Source organism: Bos mutus, chromosome 26 (genome assembly GCF_027580195.1).
Source record: "Bos mutus isolate GX-2022 chromosome 26, NWIPB_WYAK_1.1, whole genome shotgun sequence".
Taxonomy (NCBI): domain Eukaryota; kingdom Metazoa; phylum Chordata; class Mammalia; order Artiodactyla; family Bovidae; genus Bos; species Bos mutus.
In genome coordinates this window covers 25,440,243-25,457,954 of record NC_091642.1, presented here as the reverse complement: position 1 = coordinate 25,457,954, position 17,712 = coordinate 25,440,243, and positions in this window count along the sequence as shown.

The window sequence follows — 17,712 nt, the reverse complement described above, 5'->3', positions numbered from 1 at the left end:
ATAATGACCTTTCCGTTACATTGCTTGGAATAAATACTTCCCATGTGTATTTACACACACTTCTGCATGTTGTTTTCCAGATCAGGACACCAAGAAGAAGAGAGCAAACTCACAGCTCACTCCTGAAATGAATCTCACTTTTGAATTCTCCTGCCTGCATTTATGTGACATCGTATATTTTTGCCACTTATAGGCATTTGCACTTAAAAACGATGTTCTGGGATGCTTCCGTGACTTCTAGTAGAAAAATGCAAATAAATGTAGATTTCTGTTATTATCAGCTTCATCAAAGCAAACAGGCAGAAGCAGGAACATTATTGGAGTTTGATAAGTGGTATATTTGAATGATTTCCCCAGAGGACTGGGGAAAGCACATCTTGTTCCATTTCCTGTTACAGATGAGTCTCAGTTGCTTCATGCAGATTTACCTGCATATACCACTCTCAAACCCCCACCCTCACTTTTTTTTTTTAGGGTGAGAGCTGCTCTTTTGTTTTCTGAAATGCAATTGCAATAAATGGTAGACTTGAATCAAAACTCTTAGGTAGAAGCAAGTGAGAAAATGCATGAATAACATAACAGAGCATTGGAAGAATCATTTCAGAAGGTAATGTTTATATCATAGAAAAAAGAGAACTTACAGTCTAGTTCTCCAATTAGAACCAAGTGCAAATAAGGACTTCTAGGGACCTCTTGTTGGATTTCCAGTCTAGACCATATCATTTATCTTTGGATATAGTTTGGAATATCTTCTGACATTTTCACCTGAATAAATCCAAATTTCCTGGAAGACAGAGGTCTTGTGTTTAGTTATGTATAATACTAAGCCCAGCACATTTCTATGCAGATGGAAGGCTCTTAATAAACTAATGCTGATTGAGTGACTGTTAATCCACAGCAGGGTCAAAACTGGAAATGGCCATTTGATAGCAAGCCAGTATATGTGACCAGGCTTGTTCTGAACGTCTAATTACTCATTCTAGAAAAATATATCATTTGCTTTGATGAGACAAAAAATAAAAATCAATTAGATGATTGTCTCCAAAAATGTATAAAAGATGGCATCATTCCTAAGTGCCTATTATTATAGAACACAATGCCTAAAATGAAATGAAATTTCTGTATCTTAAGACACAGTGGGATTTCAGGAGCAATTCCGTAACAGATGGGATGCTTAAGAATGATTCCTCTAATTTTTCTTATGGACAGCCTTCGCTTGGTGTTGGATTAGACTCATCAAAAGATCACTGGACAGGAAGCAGGAGCCTTGAATTCTGATTTTAACTCTGTATGTAGTTCACTTGCTGGGTTAAGTCTTCGATTTTTAGCAGAGAGAGGAAATGCTCTCTGGGGGCTGAGTTTATTCCCTAAGGCAAGTTCTCCAGATTTCATTTGCAACAGAGTCACCTGGAGGGTCGGTTAAAACTGATTGCTGGGCTTCACGTCCAGATTTTCTGATTTAGTCGATCTGGAGTTGGGGGAGGAATTTACATTTCTAATGAGTTCCCTGGTGAAGCTGCAAATGCTGACCCTGTGGTCTCACTTTGAGAACCGCTGCCTTAGGCGAAAAGGCCAGATAGGATCCTGCTAGTCTCCAAGGTTTTTCTCTGCTACCTCTTCTGTTTCTAAGCATTCGTGTTTCTTTCCGGCTGGCTCCATCAGCACAGCTGGGCTCTCTCCGAGGGCCTCTTTCCTGCAGGAGCCCCCGGTGATAACAACAATAACAGCAAGCCTCGCTTCTTCCTTGCATTGTTTCTAATGACGCCTCAAGTCTCAGGAGCCACCTTACACTACTCTGCACAGCTCCCCCCAATCCTGGCGCAAAGTAAACTGTCAGACCTCGCAAACAAAGACAGAGTGCAGGGCCAACCCGCCGCTGAGCCTTTGCCTCTGGCGCTTCCTCTCTTTACCGCCGTTGGAAGGCTCTTTGCTCGCCTGGGAGGTGGTGAGTAACAGGGCTTGTTAGTTGGGTAACACATTCACTCTAGGGGCAGTTTCACCGATTCGCTCTTATGGGCTTGTGAAAAGCGAATTTTCTCCAGCTCTCCAGGAAGAGAACAAATTTAATGGTATCAAGCAAAGGAAAGGATAAATCTTTGTACAGGAGAAAATGGAAAAGAAGCAGTGTTCCTCGTTAGTGATGCAAGAAGAGACTTAGCTTGTCTGTTCAATAATTTAAGCTAATCGTTGAACCCATGAAGTATGGTGGAGGATGGTTTGCCAGTGGATGCCTGGTGGATGTGCCCCTTTGGAAGTGAAACGGAATAATTTGAGGAGAGATCAGCAAACCTGGCCCTGTCAACCCCTCCCTCTCACCCCTCTCCAGCGTCTTCCCTTCTCTAACCACTATCTTCGGTGGCTTTTACTAGAATCTTCACCACATTGAAACAACTAATAAATGAGGTTTACCTATTGTGACACCAGACTCTACTTTCTTAGCTCCCTCCTCTCCCATTTTAGAGACTTTCTGTGGCTCTGAAATTTATGTGGCTTCAAATCAACCCCAGCTGCCTGACTTCCTGCTAATACCTAGATGAAGTTCTACTTCAGCCTTAGTAACTTCTTCCTTGAACCCCAGATGTGCCGCTGTTTTCTTCTTGATGCAAGGTCTTCATCTATGCTCTTCATTCTATCTGAAACAGGTTTCTAAACCTTCTTGGTTTCTTTCAACTCTCCCCTCCCCCAGGTATCATCTTTTTCATGAAGTCTTGCTTGACTGCTGCAATCCAGTGATCCAACTTTGTTATTTGCTAGACACCATGTATGCAATGCCAATCGTATTTATTTGTCTCTGATTTTGTTGCATGGATCAGACCTGTTTTCTTTTCAAAGCAACCTAAGGGCCAAGATTTAATATCATGCATTTGTAATTTAAAAAGTTTTGTCCTGTGTGTGTCTTTCAGTAGTGCCCTATATGCAAATACAGATAGTTAACTTCTTTGAATTCATCTTCCAATAATCTTCTGCCAGTGTTTCTGTGTGCACATGATGCACAGTAAATGCTATAATAATAGCTACTCAATCTGTTGCCATACGTGTTGCCTCATTAATATTCATTAGACACCCATTATCATCCTACTCACCAATCTATTTATCTAAACTGTATAAACAAAAAAGTGCCAGAGAAGTTAGGTAAATCGCATAAAGGTACTGAGTTATTAATTGATGGAGTGGGGGTTACAAACTCAGGTCCATCTGACTTTAAAGACTATACCTCCCTGCAGACTCCACCCTAGTTCTATATTATGGGGGTAAGAGTGAACTTCCTAAGGATAAAGAGCTTGCTCAAGGTCACGTCACAAACTGTTTTCTGAAGAAATAGGTAAAAATGTATAAACTGAATCATTATTCTTTTTTCATGATTATGTTATACAGGTGATAAAAACTTGAAAATCACTCTCTCCTGCATTTGTGTTGGTGAACGCTAATCCTAAATTGAGGGCCCAACTTCTCTGTTGGCTCTTGTTTTCTCTCCCCTGTAAGTCTATCAAAGAAGATGTGTGAGGTGATGATAGTTTAGCTCTTCTTCGCAGCTGAAATAAATTTACTTTAAATGAACAGAGGGATTTTATAATGCCTGCGGCCTATCTGGTCTCCATGGGAGAAATTTCCTGAAACATCCTGTCTGCTGTCATGAGAGCCAGGGCTTTATGATTATGTATAAGAAGTTTCTATAACTGCTTTAACTAATAACATTTTATTTTAATGCATTTCCTATTTTCATATTTATTGTGTTCCAATCATGTTTTGTGAGGAGACAGAACATGGAAAGCGATGTAACTGGTGTTTAGTATGTATGCATAGTGTACTTTCCTCAAGAGGTTCCCCTGCTGAGCATAAATGTAAAATAAATATAAATAAATTAAACTGTTTGATAGGCTGTGAGAGTGCCCCAGTCTAGCTGATCAAGTCACCCCCTTCCTTCCACTTAAATAATTCTCTGCAGAAATGAATAAACTGATTATAACCAAATCCCCTTGCAAAATAGGGTTTCCTCTTTCAAGTTTACTAATCTGGATCTACTCAGAGTCACGTTACTTGCCAAACAGAACCTGAAGGATGATTCCAATTCTCCCACCTTCCAGCTGATGAAAAAATCTTTGCTTGGACGGATAGAGAGGGTGAAGGGAAAGAGTGTTGAAATCTCCAATCTGTTTATTGTACAGCTGGCGTCAGAAAGAATCTGATTTGCAAGGAGAAGGCTCTGGATCTTGTACCACGTCCAGAAAGGGACCATTAGGAAGATGGGAAAGAGAAGATGCTTGAAAGTTCCAAAGACTTCCAATGAAACTGGAGGATGCATTCAGGTAGGATTGTGAATTCTCTGACCAGATTTCATTTTGTGATACATAAGACAATGATGAGAAGTGAATACTTTACACCTGATAAACTGCAGTGCTGTGTCTTATAGTCATGTCATAGGCAATACTTTTTTATCCACTCTCATCTCTTAAGAATTAAAATGCATGCTCTTTTTCATTTCCAAAATTTGGATACTTCTGGAAAAGAAAAACAAAAAAGGCCTCTTTCTTCCTCTTCACTGAGAATCTTTTCTTGCTAAGAGAGAAAAACAGGTAAGCAGTTTTTTTTTTCAAGTTAAAAATTCAAAATAATTTTTAGACATTGAAAATGAAGCATTTTGGGAAACTGAAGTCTTTCATTCTAGATTAAAGCAAATATAGTTTAGAAGCAAGGATGGATGTCAATTGATATTAATTACCTTAAAGATATCTGTCTTAAAGAGTAAACATCTGGAACAAAGTTTTTCCGGTTCGTCAAAATCTTCAACATTGCCAACAAATTCTGATGCTTCACATGTAGCAGATGGGTGTTTAGGGAGTAAAGGGGCAGGAATATTCTTCTTCCAAGTGTCTCTGTGATGAGATATGAATAAGTCTCAGCTTGCAATTCTTTTTGGAGAGTCTTAGGGCTGAGTTCATATCATCATCATCCTGAAAGCATTTAAGAAAAAAATAAGTGCACTGGAATGGAAAGACCTAGGGAGATGCTACTCAGGGGCCTGGTGATTTTCAAATTTCTTGCTGGTCCTAGGACTCTGTTAATTTACTGCCTTATCAGTTTGCTGTTATCAATATATATGAATTGTCAGATTCTGTGGTGGTGTATTCTAAGAATCAAACAAGAGAAAGGCAAAGGAAAATGGAAACAAATGTAACTTGTCTGCTGTGTTCTAGGAACTATGCTATTATATCTTCTTTTATTCTGTCCCAAACTGTAAATATCATCACTTAAGCCATTTTTCATTGATGTGGAATCTAAAGCTCTGAGAAGTTAAGTCACTAAGCTTGTCAGTGGTACAGGTGGTGTGTGTCAGCATTCTCTGCCTCACAACACAGCACAGTGGAGGTGGAGGTTAGGAAGGCCAGAGGGATGCTCTAGAATTTAATAAAGGAAGTAGAACTTAAGTTGAACTTGAAAGAAAATGGCACAATGGCCATTGAAAGTCCAGGGAAGGCAATTTAATAGGGGAAGGATATGTGCAAATACTTGTACATGTAATGAACTGGCAAAGTAGGTAAGCTAGTTTGGTTAGAATAGAAACCCTATAGGAAATATAAGAAGGACTACAGACCAGATGGTCCTTTTTTGATTCATCTACCTGGGATTCAGAAATGCCCTTCAAAGTCACTCCTATCGTTTCTCAAGGTTGGTGTCATTGGAGGAAGTCAAATTGGTGCTCTGCTTGCTTGACCCACTTTGGAGAAGGTCAGCATGAAAGGTGTCTCTACAGAGGTCATATTTAGATAAAACCTAAAAGAAAACCAAGAGTAGCCATGAATGCAGATGCACCAACAAGGTAAGACCAGCATATTCAAGAAGTCAAGTGAGCTGAGTGGAGAAGTAGTATGCGGGCAGAGGGGGGCAGTGTGCAGCTGCTGGATCACGTTCAGCCTTGTGGGCAATAGTAAGGAGTCTGATTCTGTATGAAATTGAAGGGGATGCAACCAAGGGTTTGTATGCAGGGAAATACAATGATTCACTCATAATGAGGAAAATGTTGAAGAGGGTATGTGTCCATTCTGGTCAGTTGGATTAACCCAGGCCAGAAGTTAGGTGGTAGAGTGGTTAAGAATCCACCTGCCAATGCAGCAGACACGCAGATGTGGGTTTGATCCCTGGGTCAGGAAGATCCTCTGGAATAGGAAATGGCAACCCATTCTACTATTGTCTGGAGAATATTCCATGGTCAGAGGAGCCTGGGGGGCTGCAGACCATGGGGTTGCAAAGAGCTGGACATGACCGAGCATAGCACATGCAGACCAGAGATCTAGGTGTCCTGAAGAACAGTGGTAGAAGTGGGGATGGAGCTTGAGACATATCTTGAAGAAATAGCTCTGTACCCACTTGCTCATGAACTAGATTTTGGCAGCAGGTAGAAGAACCCATCAGGGCAAGATTTCTTGCCTGGGTAACTCAGGGGTTCAGTTTTTGATTTATTAAGAAGAGCCTGTGGGTCATTTAAGAGATGTATAGTTGACAGCTGGATATTTTTCCATCTTTAACTAGAGCTCCAAGTTTTCATCACTTGTCTTGCCTGTAGATCACTCTTAAGATCAGATCCAGTAGTCGTGTATGGATGTGAAAGTTGGACTATAAAGAAAGCTGAGCACCAAAGAATTGATGCTTTTGAACTGTGGTGTTGGAAAAGACTCTGAGAGTCCCTTGGACTGCAAGGAGATCCAACCAGTCCATCCTAAAGGAAATCAGTCCTGAATGTACATTGGAAGGACTGATGTTAAAGCTGAAACTCCAATACTTTGGCCACCTGATGCGAAGAACTGACTCACTGGAAAAGACCCTGATGGTGGGAAAGATTGAAGGCAGGAGGAGAAGGGCATAACAGAGGATGAGATGGTTGGGTGGCATCACCGACTCAATGGACATGAGTTTGAGTAAACTCTGGGAGTTGGTGATGGACAGGGAGGCCTGGCGTGCTGCAGGCCATGGGGTCGCAAAGAGTCGGACACGACTGAGTGACTGAACTGAACAGAATTGTCTAATAAAATACTGGATGTCCAGCTACATTTGAATTTCAGATAAACAATAACTTGAGGGAGGGACTTTTTATTGTTCAGGACATACTTTCACTAAAAAATTATCTGTTGCTTATCTGAAATTCATGTATGACTGGGTATCCTATTTTGGTATGTGCTGAATCTGGGACCCTGTATGTGAGCCTCACCACTTATCACCCGCCTGTTGTCCTGTTCCCCTCCCTACCTCTGTTTCCACATCAGATCTCTTGTCCTTACTTCTTTTTAGAGGAAGAGGAGGCTTCCATTCTCCTTGGCAAGCCTGATTCTGTTATCTGTGCTGCTTGCTCTTGGGCCCTCCCGTCACAATTATCTTTTTTCCCCCGTTGAGATTATCTGGAGGCATTAAAAAGAGGTGTTGCATGTTCCCCTCTTTCATTGGTTGATCTGTAGTTTTAATCACTTCAGATTTTTTTCTCTTAATTTCACTGCCAAAATGATTTTAAAATTATTTTCTTATTCTCTTTTATTTTCTCTTTTTTCCCTACCGAAATTTATTTTATTCAAGTGGAGTTGATTTACAATATTATATTAGTTTCAGGTATATAATATAGTGATTACAGATTTTACTCCATTTAAAGTTAGTATAAAATATTGGCTATGTTCCCTGTGCTATACAATATACCCTAGGATATATGTATGTGTGTGTTAGTCGTTGAGTCGTGTCCAACTCTTTACAACCCCATGGACTATAGCTCACCCAGCTCCTCTGTCTGTGGAATTCTCCAGGCAAGAATACTGATGTAGATTGCCACTCCCTTCTCCAGGGGATCTTCCGGACTCAGGGACCAAACCCGGGTCTTCTGCATTGCAGGCAAATTCTTTACTGTGTGAGCCGCCAGGGAAGCTGTGGTGGAGTACAGTATATCCTGTGCTCAGTTGTCAGTCATGTCCGACTCTTTGGGACCCCATGGACTGTATCCCACCAGGCTCCTCTGTCCATGGAATTCTTGGGCAAGAGTCCTGGAGTGGGTTGCCATTTCCTACTCCAACAATATATGCTAGTAGCTTATTTATTTTGTATGTCTTAATCTCCTACTCCTATCTTGCCCCTCCACCCTTGTCTCTCCCCATTGGCAGCTACTAGTTTGTTCTTTAAATCAATGTGTCTATTTTGTTATACTCATTCAATTGTTTTATTTTTTAGATTCCACAATTGATAACTTACAGTAATTGTTTTTCTGTCTGACTTGGGCTTCCCTGATGTCTTAGATCGTAAAGAACCTGCCTGCAATGCAGGAAACCCATGTTCAATCTCCAGGAGAAAGGAATGACAAGCCACTCCAGTATTCTTGCCACGGACAGAGGAGCCTGGCGGGCTACTGTTCTTGGGGTCGCAAAGACTTATTTCACTAAGCATAATACCCTGCTAGTCCATCCATGTTGTTGCAAATTGCTAATTTTATTCTTTATCTTGTGACTGAGTAGTATTCTGGGTGTGCGTATGTGAGTGTGTGTGTATCTTTATCCATTTGTCTGTTCACAGGCACTTCAGTTACTTCCATTCCCTGGCTATTGTTAAAAAAAAAAAATGCTGCTATGAACATTGGGGTTCATGTATCTTTTTATTAGTATTTTTCTTTTCTTCAGATATGTACCCAGGAGTGGAACTGTTGGATCTTATGGTGTTCTATTTTTAGTTTTTTGAGGAACCTCCATACTGTTTTCAATAGTGACTGGATCAATTTACATTCCTACCAATAGTGTACTGCTGCTGCTAAGTCACTTCAGTCGTGTCCAACTCTGTGTGACCCCATAGACGGCAGCTCACCAGGCTCCCCCGTCCCTGGGATTCTCCAGGCAAGAAGAGTTAAGTGGGTTGCCATTTCCTTTTCCAATGCATGAAAGTGAAAAGTGAAAGTGAAGTCGTTCAGTCGTGTCCGACCCTCAGCGACCCCATGGACTGCAGCCTTCCAGGCTCCTCCGTCCACCGGATTTTCCAGGCAAGAGTCCTGGAGTGTACTAATATTCCCTTTTCTTCACATCCCTGTCAATATTTGCTGTTTGTAGATTTTTTGAGAGTAACCATTCAGATAGATATGAGGTGGTATCTCATTGCAATTTTGATTTGCATTTCTCTGATAATTAGTGATGTTAATCATCTTTTCATGTGCCTGCTGGTCATCTCTATGTTGTCTTTGAAAAACTGTCTACTCTGCCTGTCAGCTTTGATAGCAAATCAGACACATTAATAAACACTTCTTAACATTCTCTTCTTGTTCAGTAAGTATCAAGAAAGCTGGATGCTCAAAAACTAACAATGCCTTCAGTTTTTATATTGTTTATTAAATGCAAAGTGTTCTTTATGGCTTGTTGTATTCAACTTTCAAAACGTTTGAAAGATAAAATTACAGTATGAGGAAAATTTAGGACTAAGTCACTTTGGCATTCATCTCACAGATGAGGAAATTGATCTCAAGAGAGTAAGTAACTTGCCTGAAGTTTACAACTAATTAGCATCCAGATTGGAATTTGAATCTGAGGCTTCTCACTCAGGCAATCTAAACCCAGATAAGTATAAGGCTGGTGGTGGAAAAGGTCAGAGTCAAGTATAGTGAATACTTACAGTGGGCTTCTCAGATGTAACTTAGACCTAAACTGCCACAGGTTTGGGCTACACGGATGAGCATGAGTTCCCATTCCATTCATTCCACAAAACGTTTTGTTAATTGGTCTTCTTTCCTTGAAGAAGCAAATTTCTACTTGGAGGCCAGTGTTTACCTTGTAATTCCCAGGTAAGCTCTACTCCTGAAGTGACATTGTCAAACAGTCGTGTCTGACTCTTTGAGACCCCATGGACTATACTCACCATCCATGGGATTTTCCAGGCAAGAATACGGAAGTGGGGTGCCATTTCCTCCTCTAGGGGATCTTCTTAACCCAGGGATCAAACCCACATCTCCTGTATTGGCAGGCAGATTCTTCACTGCTGTGCTACCTGGGAAGCCCAATTGCTATTTCTGGATACCGAAAAGAGTCTAAATGCTGAACCAGGCATCCTCTTCAGATCCCTGCCCTCCCTCCACACCATTTGTCTCCATACCCTTATATGTCCTGAGTAGTCAATCTACACGGCGACCTGAATAGAGATTTTGCTCTACCCCAACACTGCACTTAGACTCTTGTCGCCTGTCCATCCCATTTTGGAAACCTGGATAACTCCAGCATTATCTTCCTTGAAAAGTTTCTCTTCATCTCTTTAGAAGGACTGAATAAATCCTCCTTCATCTCTATTTCTTTGTCATCAGGTTTGCAGTTTTTGCAATAACAATTTAAAAGCACTTTTAATACATGAATAAAAATGTGCAAAATACAAACTGTATATTTTGAAAGAGAGAACATCCATGTATCATTACAAAGTTAAAAACCAAGTGCCATATTTGCAAAAATATTTGCCATAAAAGTAATATACAATTGTACCAAATATATAAATAATCCTACAATTCAACAGGATAAAAATCAGTGAGACAGAATTTAAAAATAAAAAAATCCAGTATGCAATAAGGCATTTCACAAAAGGGCAAATACAAAAGGACAATAAACGTGAAAGATGATCATTTCCCAATAAGAGGAGTGCAAATAATACCAACAATAAGGTAAGATTTTACTCATTATTTGGCAAAACTTTATTTAATATGGAGTGTTAATAAAGCTCTGGGGAAATAGGTACTCTTGTGCTGTACTGGAGAGGAATTTTGGAGAGGAAAAATTGGAGAGGAATTTGTCATAATTCATTAATATTTTAAATGAACACTTTGGAGAGGAATGTGTCATAATTCATTAATATTTTAAATGAACATGCTCTTCACTCTAATAATCTTGCTTCCAGGTATCTGTGTATCCAACAGAAATAAATCATGTGTATGTGAGCATAAGGATACTCACAGTGGCCTAAAATTTAGAAACAGTGTAGGGTTTCCCTGGTGGCTCAGATGCTAAAGAATCTGCCTGCAATGTGGGAGACCCAGGATTGATATCTGGGTCTGGAAGGTCCTCTGGAGAAGGGAATGGCTACCCATTCCAGTATTCTTGCCTGGAGAATTCCATGGACAGAGGAGCCTGGTGGGCTACAGTCCATGGGTTTCCAAAGAGTTGGACATGACTCAGCAACTAACACTTTCACTTTCATTTTAATTGTTCATCAACAGGGAAATAGTAAGATAAACAGTAGTATATTGGGTTCTGTGTGTTCGTGTGCTCAGTTGTGTCTGACTCTTTGCAGCCGCACAGACTGTAGCCCACCAGGCTGCTATGTCCATGGGGTTTTCCAGGCAAGAATACCATAGTAGGTTGCCACATCCTATTCCAGGGACTGTGACTGTCGTGTCTCCTGCATTGGCAGACAGATTCTTTACCACTAGTGCCACCTGGGACGTCCCACACTGGGATAAGGAACAGTTAAATAAAATGAGGTAGGTTTATATCCTGACATGGAAAGATCTCCAAGTGAGACATCTTTCACTCCAAGAGTTCAACAGCAACAACAACAAAAAGAAGTATGCATATTAATATGTAAACATTTCATTTACATAAATTTAGCCAAACTCAAATAAGCAAATGAGACAAAATTGTGTGTTTTTATAGATCCATTTATTGGATGAATGTGATTAAAAAATATAACATTTAGAAGGATAATACTAAACTCACAGAGTAACTGAGAAAAGACTGGGATTGGGATAGGTGATCAAGGAGAAGCTTTATTTCTAATATTAGATTTTTGTATTTTTTGAAATGAGGATGGTTCATTTATAACCTGTAAATTCATTTGAAAGTAAAAGGTACTTTCTCCACCCTAGAATCCCATTTTTCCCTGAGAGATATTTTAAAACAAGTATAATTTTGGATTTATTTCTTCTTACATTTCTACCACTGTTTGCTTTATATATTTAAAATCCACACTGGTAGGTCCATTAAACACTCATTTTTGCATCATTATGACAAGTTTAATTTTCATCAAATAGAATAATCTCTCTTTGTTCCATTTAACACATACACCTAAAATTTTGTTTGGTTGGATGTTGATGTTGCTATACCTCCTTTTTTTAAACATATGAATTTGCCAGATTATTATCTACTCTCTGCTTCTTAAACCATTTTTCTCTCACTTTTTTTGTGTCATCTGTTACCAGAATGCACCTGTTTTTAAAATTTACTCAATCTAAAAGTAAATCAATTTTACTTTGCCTTTTCATTGTGATCACTTTTCTGTGTTGAACTCTTTCAATAACATCTTCTGGTCACTACATGTTATTATGGGCTTCCCCCCGGGCCCAGCCTAATCTGGTTTTTACTGGATTAATTGGCACTTTTTGTAGTTCATTTTTTCTTTACTATTATTTTTCAAGTTGTAAATTCTCTTTCTATTACTTGAGTGTGGAGTGTCTCACATTTCAGAGTTTATCAGAATTATCTGGAGGGCTTGTTAAAACAGTGGCTGCTAGGCCTTGCTTTCGGAGTTTCTGATTCATTAGTTCTGGGGTAGGACCCAGGAATTTTCATTATTAAAAAATTTCCAGGTGATAATGATGTTGCTGGTTAGGGCACATCATTTTAAGAACTACTGTTCTAGTGGTGACTCAATTTTTTCATCAATAATCACTTTGTATTTTCTTTCAATAATTTTGTGGAATCATTATTTTTACCTTACTTGCAAAAATGATAAGGTCAACCCCTTTAGGGGAGAGTCATTAGTTCAGTTTAGTTCAGTCGTTTAGTCATGTCCGACTCTTTGCAACCCCATGGACTGCAGCACGCCAGGCTTCCCTGTCCATCACCAACTCCCAGAGCTTGCCCAAACTCATGTCCATTACATCAGTGATGCCATCCAACCATCTTATCCTCTGTTGTCCCCTTCTCCTCCTGCCTTCAATCTTTCTCAGCATCAGGATATTTTCTAATGAGCCCATTCTTTGCATTAGGTGGACAAAGTATTAGAGTTTCAGCTTCACCATCAGTCCTTCCAATGAATATTCAGGACTGATTTCCTTTAGGATGGACTGGTTGAATCTCCTTGCAGTCCAAGGGACTCTCAAGAGTCTTCTCCAACACCACAGTTCAAAAGCATCAATTCTTTGGCTCTCAGCTTTCTTTATAGTCCAACTCTCACATCCATACATGACTGCTGGAAAAACCATAGCTTTGACTAGACAGACCTTTGTTGGCAAAGTAATGTCTCTGTATTTTAATATGCTGTGTAGGTTGGTCATAGCTTTTCTTCCAAGGAGCAAGAGTCTTTTAATTGCATGGCTGCAATCACCGTCTGCAGTGATTTTGGAGCCCAAAAAAGTAAAGTCTCTCACTGTTTCCACTGTTTCCCCATCTAATTGCCATAAAGTGATGGGACCAGATGCCATGATGTTAGTTTTCTGAATGCTGAGCTTTAAGTCAACTTTTTCACTCTCCTCTTTCACTTTCATCAAGAGGCTCTTTAGTGTTCTTCTTCACTTTCTGCCATAAGGGTGGTGTCATCTGCATATCTGAGGTTATTGATATTTCTCCTGGCAATCTTGATTCCAGTTTGTGCTTCATAGAGCCCAGATTTTCTCATGATGTACTCTGCATATAAGTTAAATAAGCAGGGTGACAATGTACTCCTTTCCTGATTTGGAACAACCTGCTATTCCATGTCCAGTTCTAACTGTTGCTTCTACCTGCATACAGATTTCTCAGGAGGTAGGTCAGGGGGTCTGGTATTCCCATCTCTTTCAGAATTTTCCATAGCTTTTTGTGATCCACACAGTCAAAGGCCTTGGCCTAGTCAATAAAGCAGAAATAGTTGTTTTTCTGGAACTCTCTTGCTTTTCGATGATCCAAAGGATGTTGGCAATTTAATCTCTGGTTCCTCTGCCTTTTCTAAATCTAGCTTGAACATCTGGAAGCTCACCATTCACGTATTGCTGAAGCCTGGCTTGGAGAATTTTGAGCGTTACTTTGCTAGCATATGAGATGAATGCAATTGTATGGTAATTTGAACATTATTTGGCATTGCCTTTCTTTGAGATCGGGGATTCCCTGGTGGCTCAGACAGTAAAGCATCTGCCTGCAATGCAGGAGACCGGGGTTTGATCCCTGGGTCAGGAAGATCCCCTGGAGAAGGAAATGGCAACTCACTCCAGTACTCTTGCCTGGAAAATTCCATGAATGGAGGAGCCTGCTGGGCTACAGCCCATGGGGTCCCAAAGAGTCAGACATGATTGAGTGACTTCACTTCACTTTCTTTGAGACTGGAACAAAAACTGACCTTTTACAGTCCTGTGGCCACTGCTGAGTTTTCCAAATTTGCTGGCATATTGAGTGCACCACTTTCTCAGCACCATCTTTTAGGATTTGAAATAGCTCAACTGGAATTCCATCACCTCTGCTAACTTTGTTTGTAGTGAGGCTTCCTAAGACCCACTTGACTTTGCTTTCCAGAATGTCTGGCTCTAGGTGAGTGATCACACCATCATGGTCATCTGGGTCATGATAATCTTTTTTGTACAGTTTTTTTGTGTATTCTTGCCACCTCTTCTTAATATCTTCTGCTTCTGTTAGGTCCATACCATTTCTGTCCTTTATTGTGCCCATCTTTGCATGAAATATTCCCTTGGTATCTCTGATATTCTTGAAGAGATCTCTAGTCTTTCCTATTCTGTTGTTTTCCTCTCTTTCTTTGCATTGATCACTGAGGAAGGTTTTATTTTTCTCCGTGCTATTCTTTGAAACTCTGCATTCAAATGGGTATATCTTTCCTTTTCTCCTTTAACTTTGGCTTCTCTTCTTTTCATGCTATTTGTAAGGCCTCCTCAGAAAACCATTTTGCCTTTTTGCATGTCTTTTTCTTGGGGATAATGTTGATCACTGCCTCCTGTACAATGTCAAGAACCTCTGTCCATATTTCTTCAGGTATTCTGTCTATTAGATCTAATCCCTTGAATCTATTTGTCACTTCCACTGCAGAGCAATTATACCAAATAAATGGTCAAACTGTTAAGATAGTTCTGGGATCCGCAACATATTTCCCAACCTGGGGATCTGGTGAAGGGACTGAGAACCCCCAGGGGATTTGACTTTGGAGGACAGTGTGATTAGATTACAGAATTTAACACAGGACTGGGGAAACAAACTCTTGGAGGGCACAAACAAAACCTTGTGCATACCAGATCCCAGGAGAAAGGAACAGTGACCCCAAAAGAGACTGACCCAGACTTGCCTGTGAGTGTCCAGGAGTCTCCAGTGGAGGTGTGGGTTGGTGGTGGCCTGCTTCACAGTTGAGGGAACTGACTGCAGCAGTGTGCCTGGGACCTTTTGAAGGAGGTCATTATCTTCATTACCTGCACCATGGTTTGGTGTCAGGTCAAATAACAGGGAGGGAACACAGCCCCACCTACCAACAGATAATTGGATTTAAAGATTTACTGAGCATGGCCCCGCCCATCAGAACAAGATCCAGATTCCCCCACAGTCAGTCTCTGGAACTAGGATGCTTCCATAAGCCTCTTATCCTCATCCCTCAGAGGGCAGACAGAATGAAAACTGCAATCACAGAAAACTAATCAAACTGATCACATGGACCACAGCCTTGTCTAACTCAGTGAAACTATGAGCCATGCTGCGTAGGGCCACCCAAGACAGATGGGTCATGGTAGAGTCCCCCAATGCCTTTTCCAATACATTGATTACATATAAGATTTTATTGATAGATGTTATAATATCTTTATATTATTCAGTACAACTAAATCTTTCTTGAATTCATTAGAAGTCTTACTTGCTTGCCACTATTTTGAGTATCGTAAGATCCAATAATACTGAAATACTAATGATTACAATACTACCTGAGTCTTTTTCATTTTTAAATTCATGTTTTAAATCTTGTTACAATATCTCCTGGAATATATGTATTTCCCAAATGGACTGATAGGTACTACCTGGACTGATAGGTGTATTCCTTCTGAGGCTTTTGATGCCCCCAATTACCTTATTATTCTCTCCCATACTAAAACTAATGGTTAGAATTTAGAGTGGTACCGATTTTGTCTTGTATTGCATGTTAATGGTGTTGCTACTTTGATGTGTATTGTGTTTATAAGTAAATGTTCTTTTTTGTTTGATTATTAATTTTTCTTCTTTGAAAACATTCAGCATGTTTTTGGTCTTTTGGAATATCATTATTACGTTTCTGTGAATTAGTGTTTCGTACCAATCCGTGGGTGTTAGTTCTTCCTCTTGTTGAATGAACTGCCATTCCTTTGAGTTACTGGTTCTTTTCATATGTGTGGTTATAATTTCCGTTTGTAATCCCAGCTCTCCTTTATGTGAATGCCAGTTCTGACTGCTGAAGCCTATTTCTGGAATCTTGGGTAGCATATACTCCTAAAGAAGTTGTGCCTAATGCTTTGTATTTGTGGCAAAGAACCTCTCTGTTCCTCCTGGGTTTCAGTCATCTGAAACACTGCCCTACTTTCCACTCCCAATGGTACAGTTTCTGTTTAGAAAAGCATAAAACAGAAGATTCTAACCAGCCTGCTGCTCTAAGAAGAGTTTCTCAGTTTAAGCACCTTGGTGAAGTCCCCAGAGCCCTCTTATTTTCTCTAATCAAATTTGAACAACCTCTGAAATTATGTCTTCCTTTTGTAACCATCTTTTCCCGTCTATTTTGGTCTGTTCTGTGGTCTCCTTCCTTTGTTCAGTTTATACCTGTCCACCTTTTAGAAAGTCTTCAGTATTTTAGTTTGTTGATTACTCTGTCTTATTTTTCAGTGTTTATAAGTTCCAAAATGACAATGATTACAATTTGAAACTCACCCAGGTAATCTGTCTTAAATAAGGCTCTTGCACCACAAACATACATTTATTAGGATTATTTTCTAATTGGACTTTCAACTTCAGGAGAACAGAAACAGTCATCATACCCTATAGCCCCATCAAGGAGAATAGCCTTATACTTAGTGGATCTTCATTACATTGCACACCAATTAAGAAATAAATAAATGAGATGTATTATAACACTTATGCTGTACCCTGTTTGGGGTTATAATTATTCGGGGATTATATTAATTGGTCTATACATTTTTATTTGGATTAGATAAATTGGGGGTAGAAAGGAAAGAAAAAGTTTCAAGAAGCAAAGAGGTTTCTATTCCCTGACCACAACTGTACAGAAGAGAATCTTCCTGTAATGTACCCTCTCCCCCATCACACTGTTCATATGACTCTGAACTCATTGGCTGTGCACTGTGGAGATATGGCCTAACATTTCTTCTTGCTTTTTTTTTTTTTTTTGCTGCCTTACCTTATAAAGGACTTCATTTTTCTTCCTCTGGGTCAAAGGCAGCTATTTTCAATCTGAATAGGCTGGCTGCTCATCTCGCCCCACTCAGTCATGGGGCTGGTGCAGAGAAAGAGTGTGTGTACTGCGTTGTGTACTGTTTCTCTAATTTATTTCCATACTGGGTTTCTAGTCAATGATCCGCTGGAGTGACCCTCAGTATCATACCCTTTGGTCTGTGGAAAAATAATGGTAAATCTTGTAAGAGCCCAAACGCTTGTTTTTCTTTGCTTTTCTCTTTTCCTTCTCCTCCCTCCCTTTCTTCCTTCTTTTCTGCTCTATATTTCTATTAATTTAAGAAAGTATACAGCTATTCTACCTTTCAAAGCCTTCTGAAGTGAACCATGAACT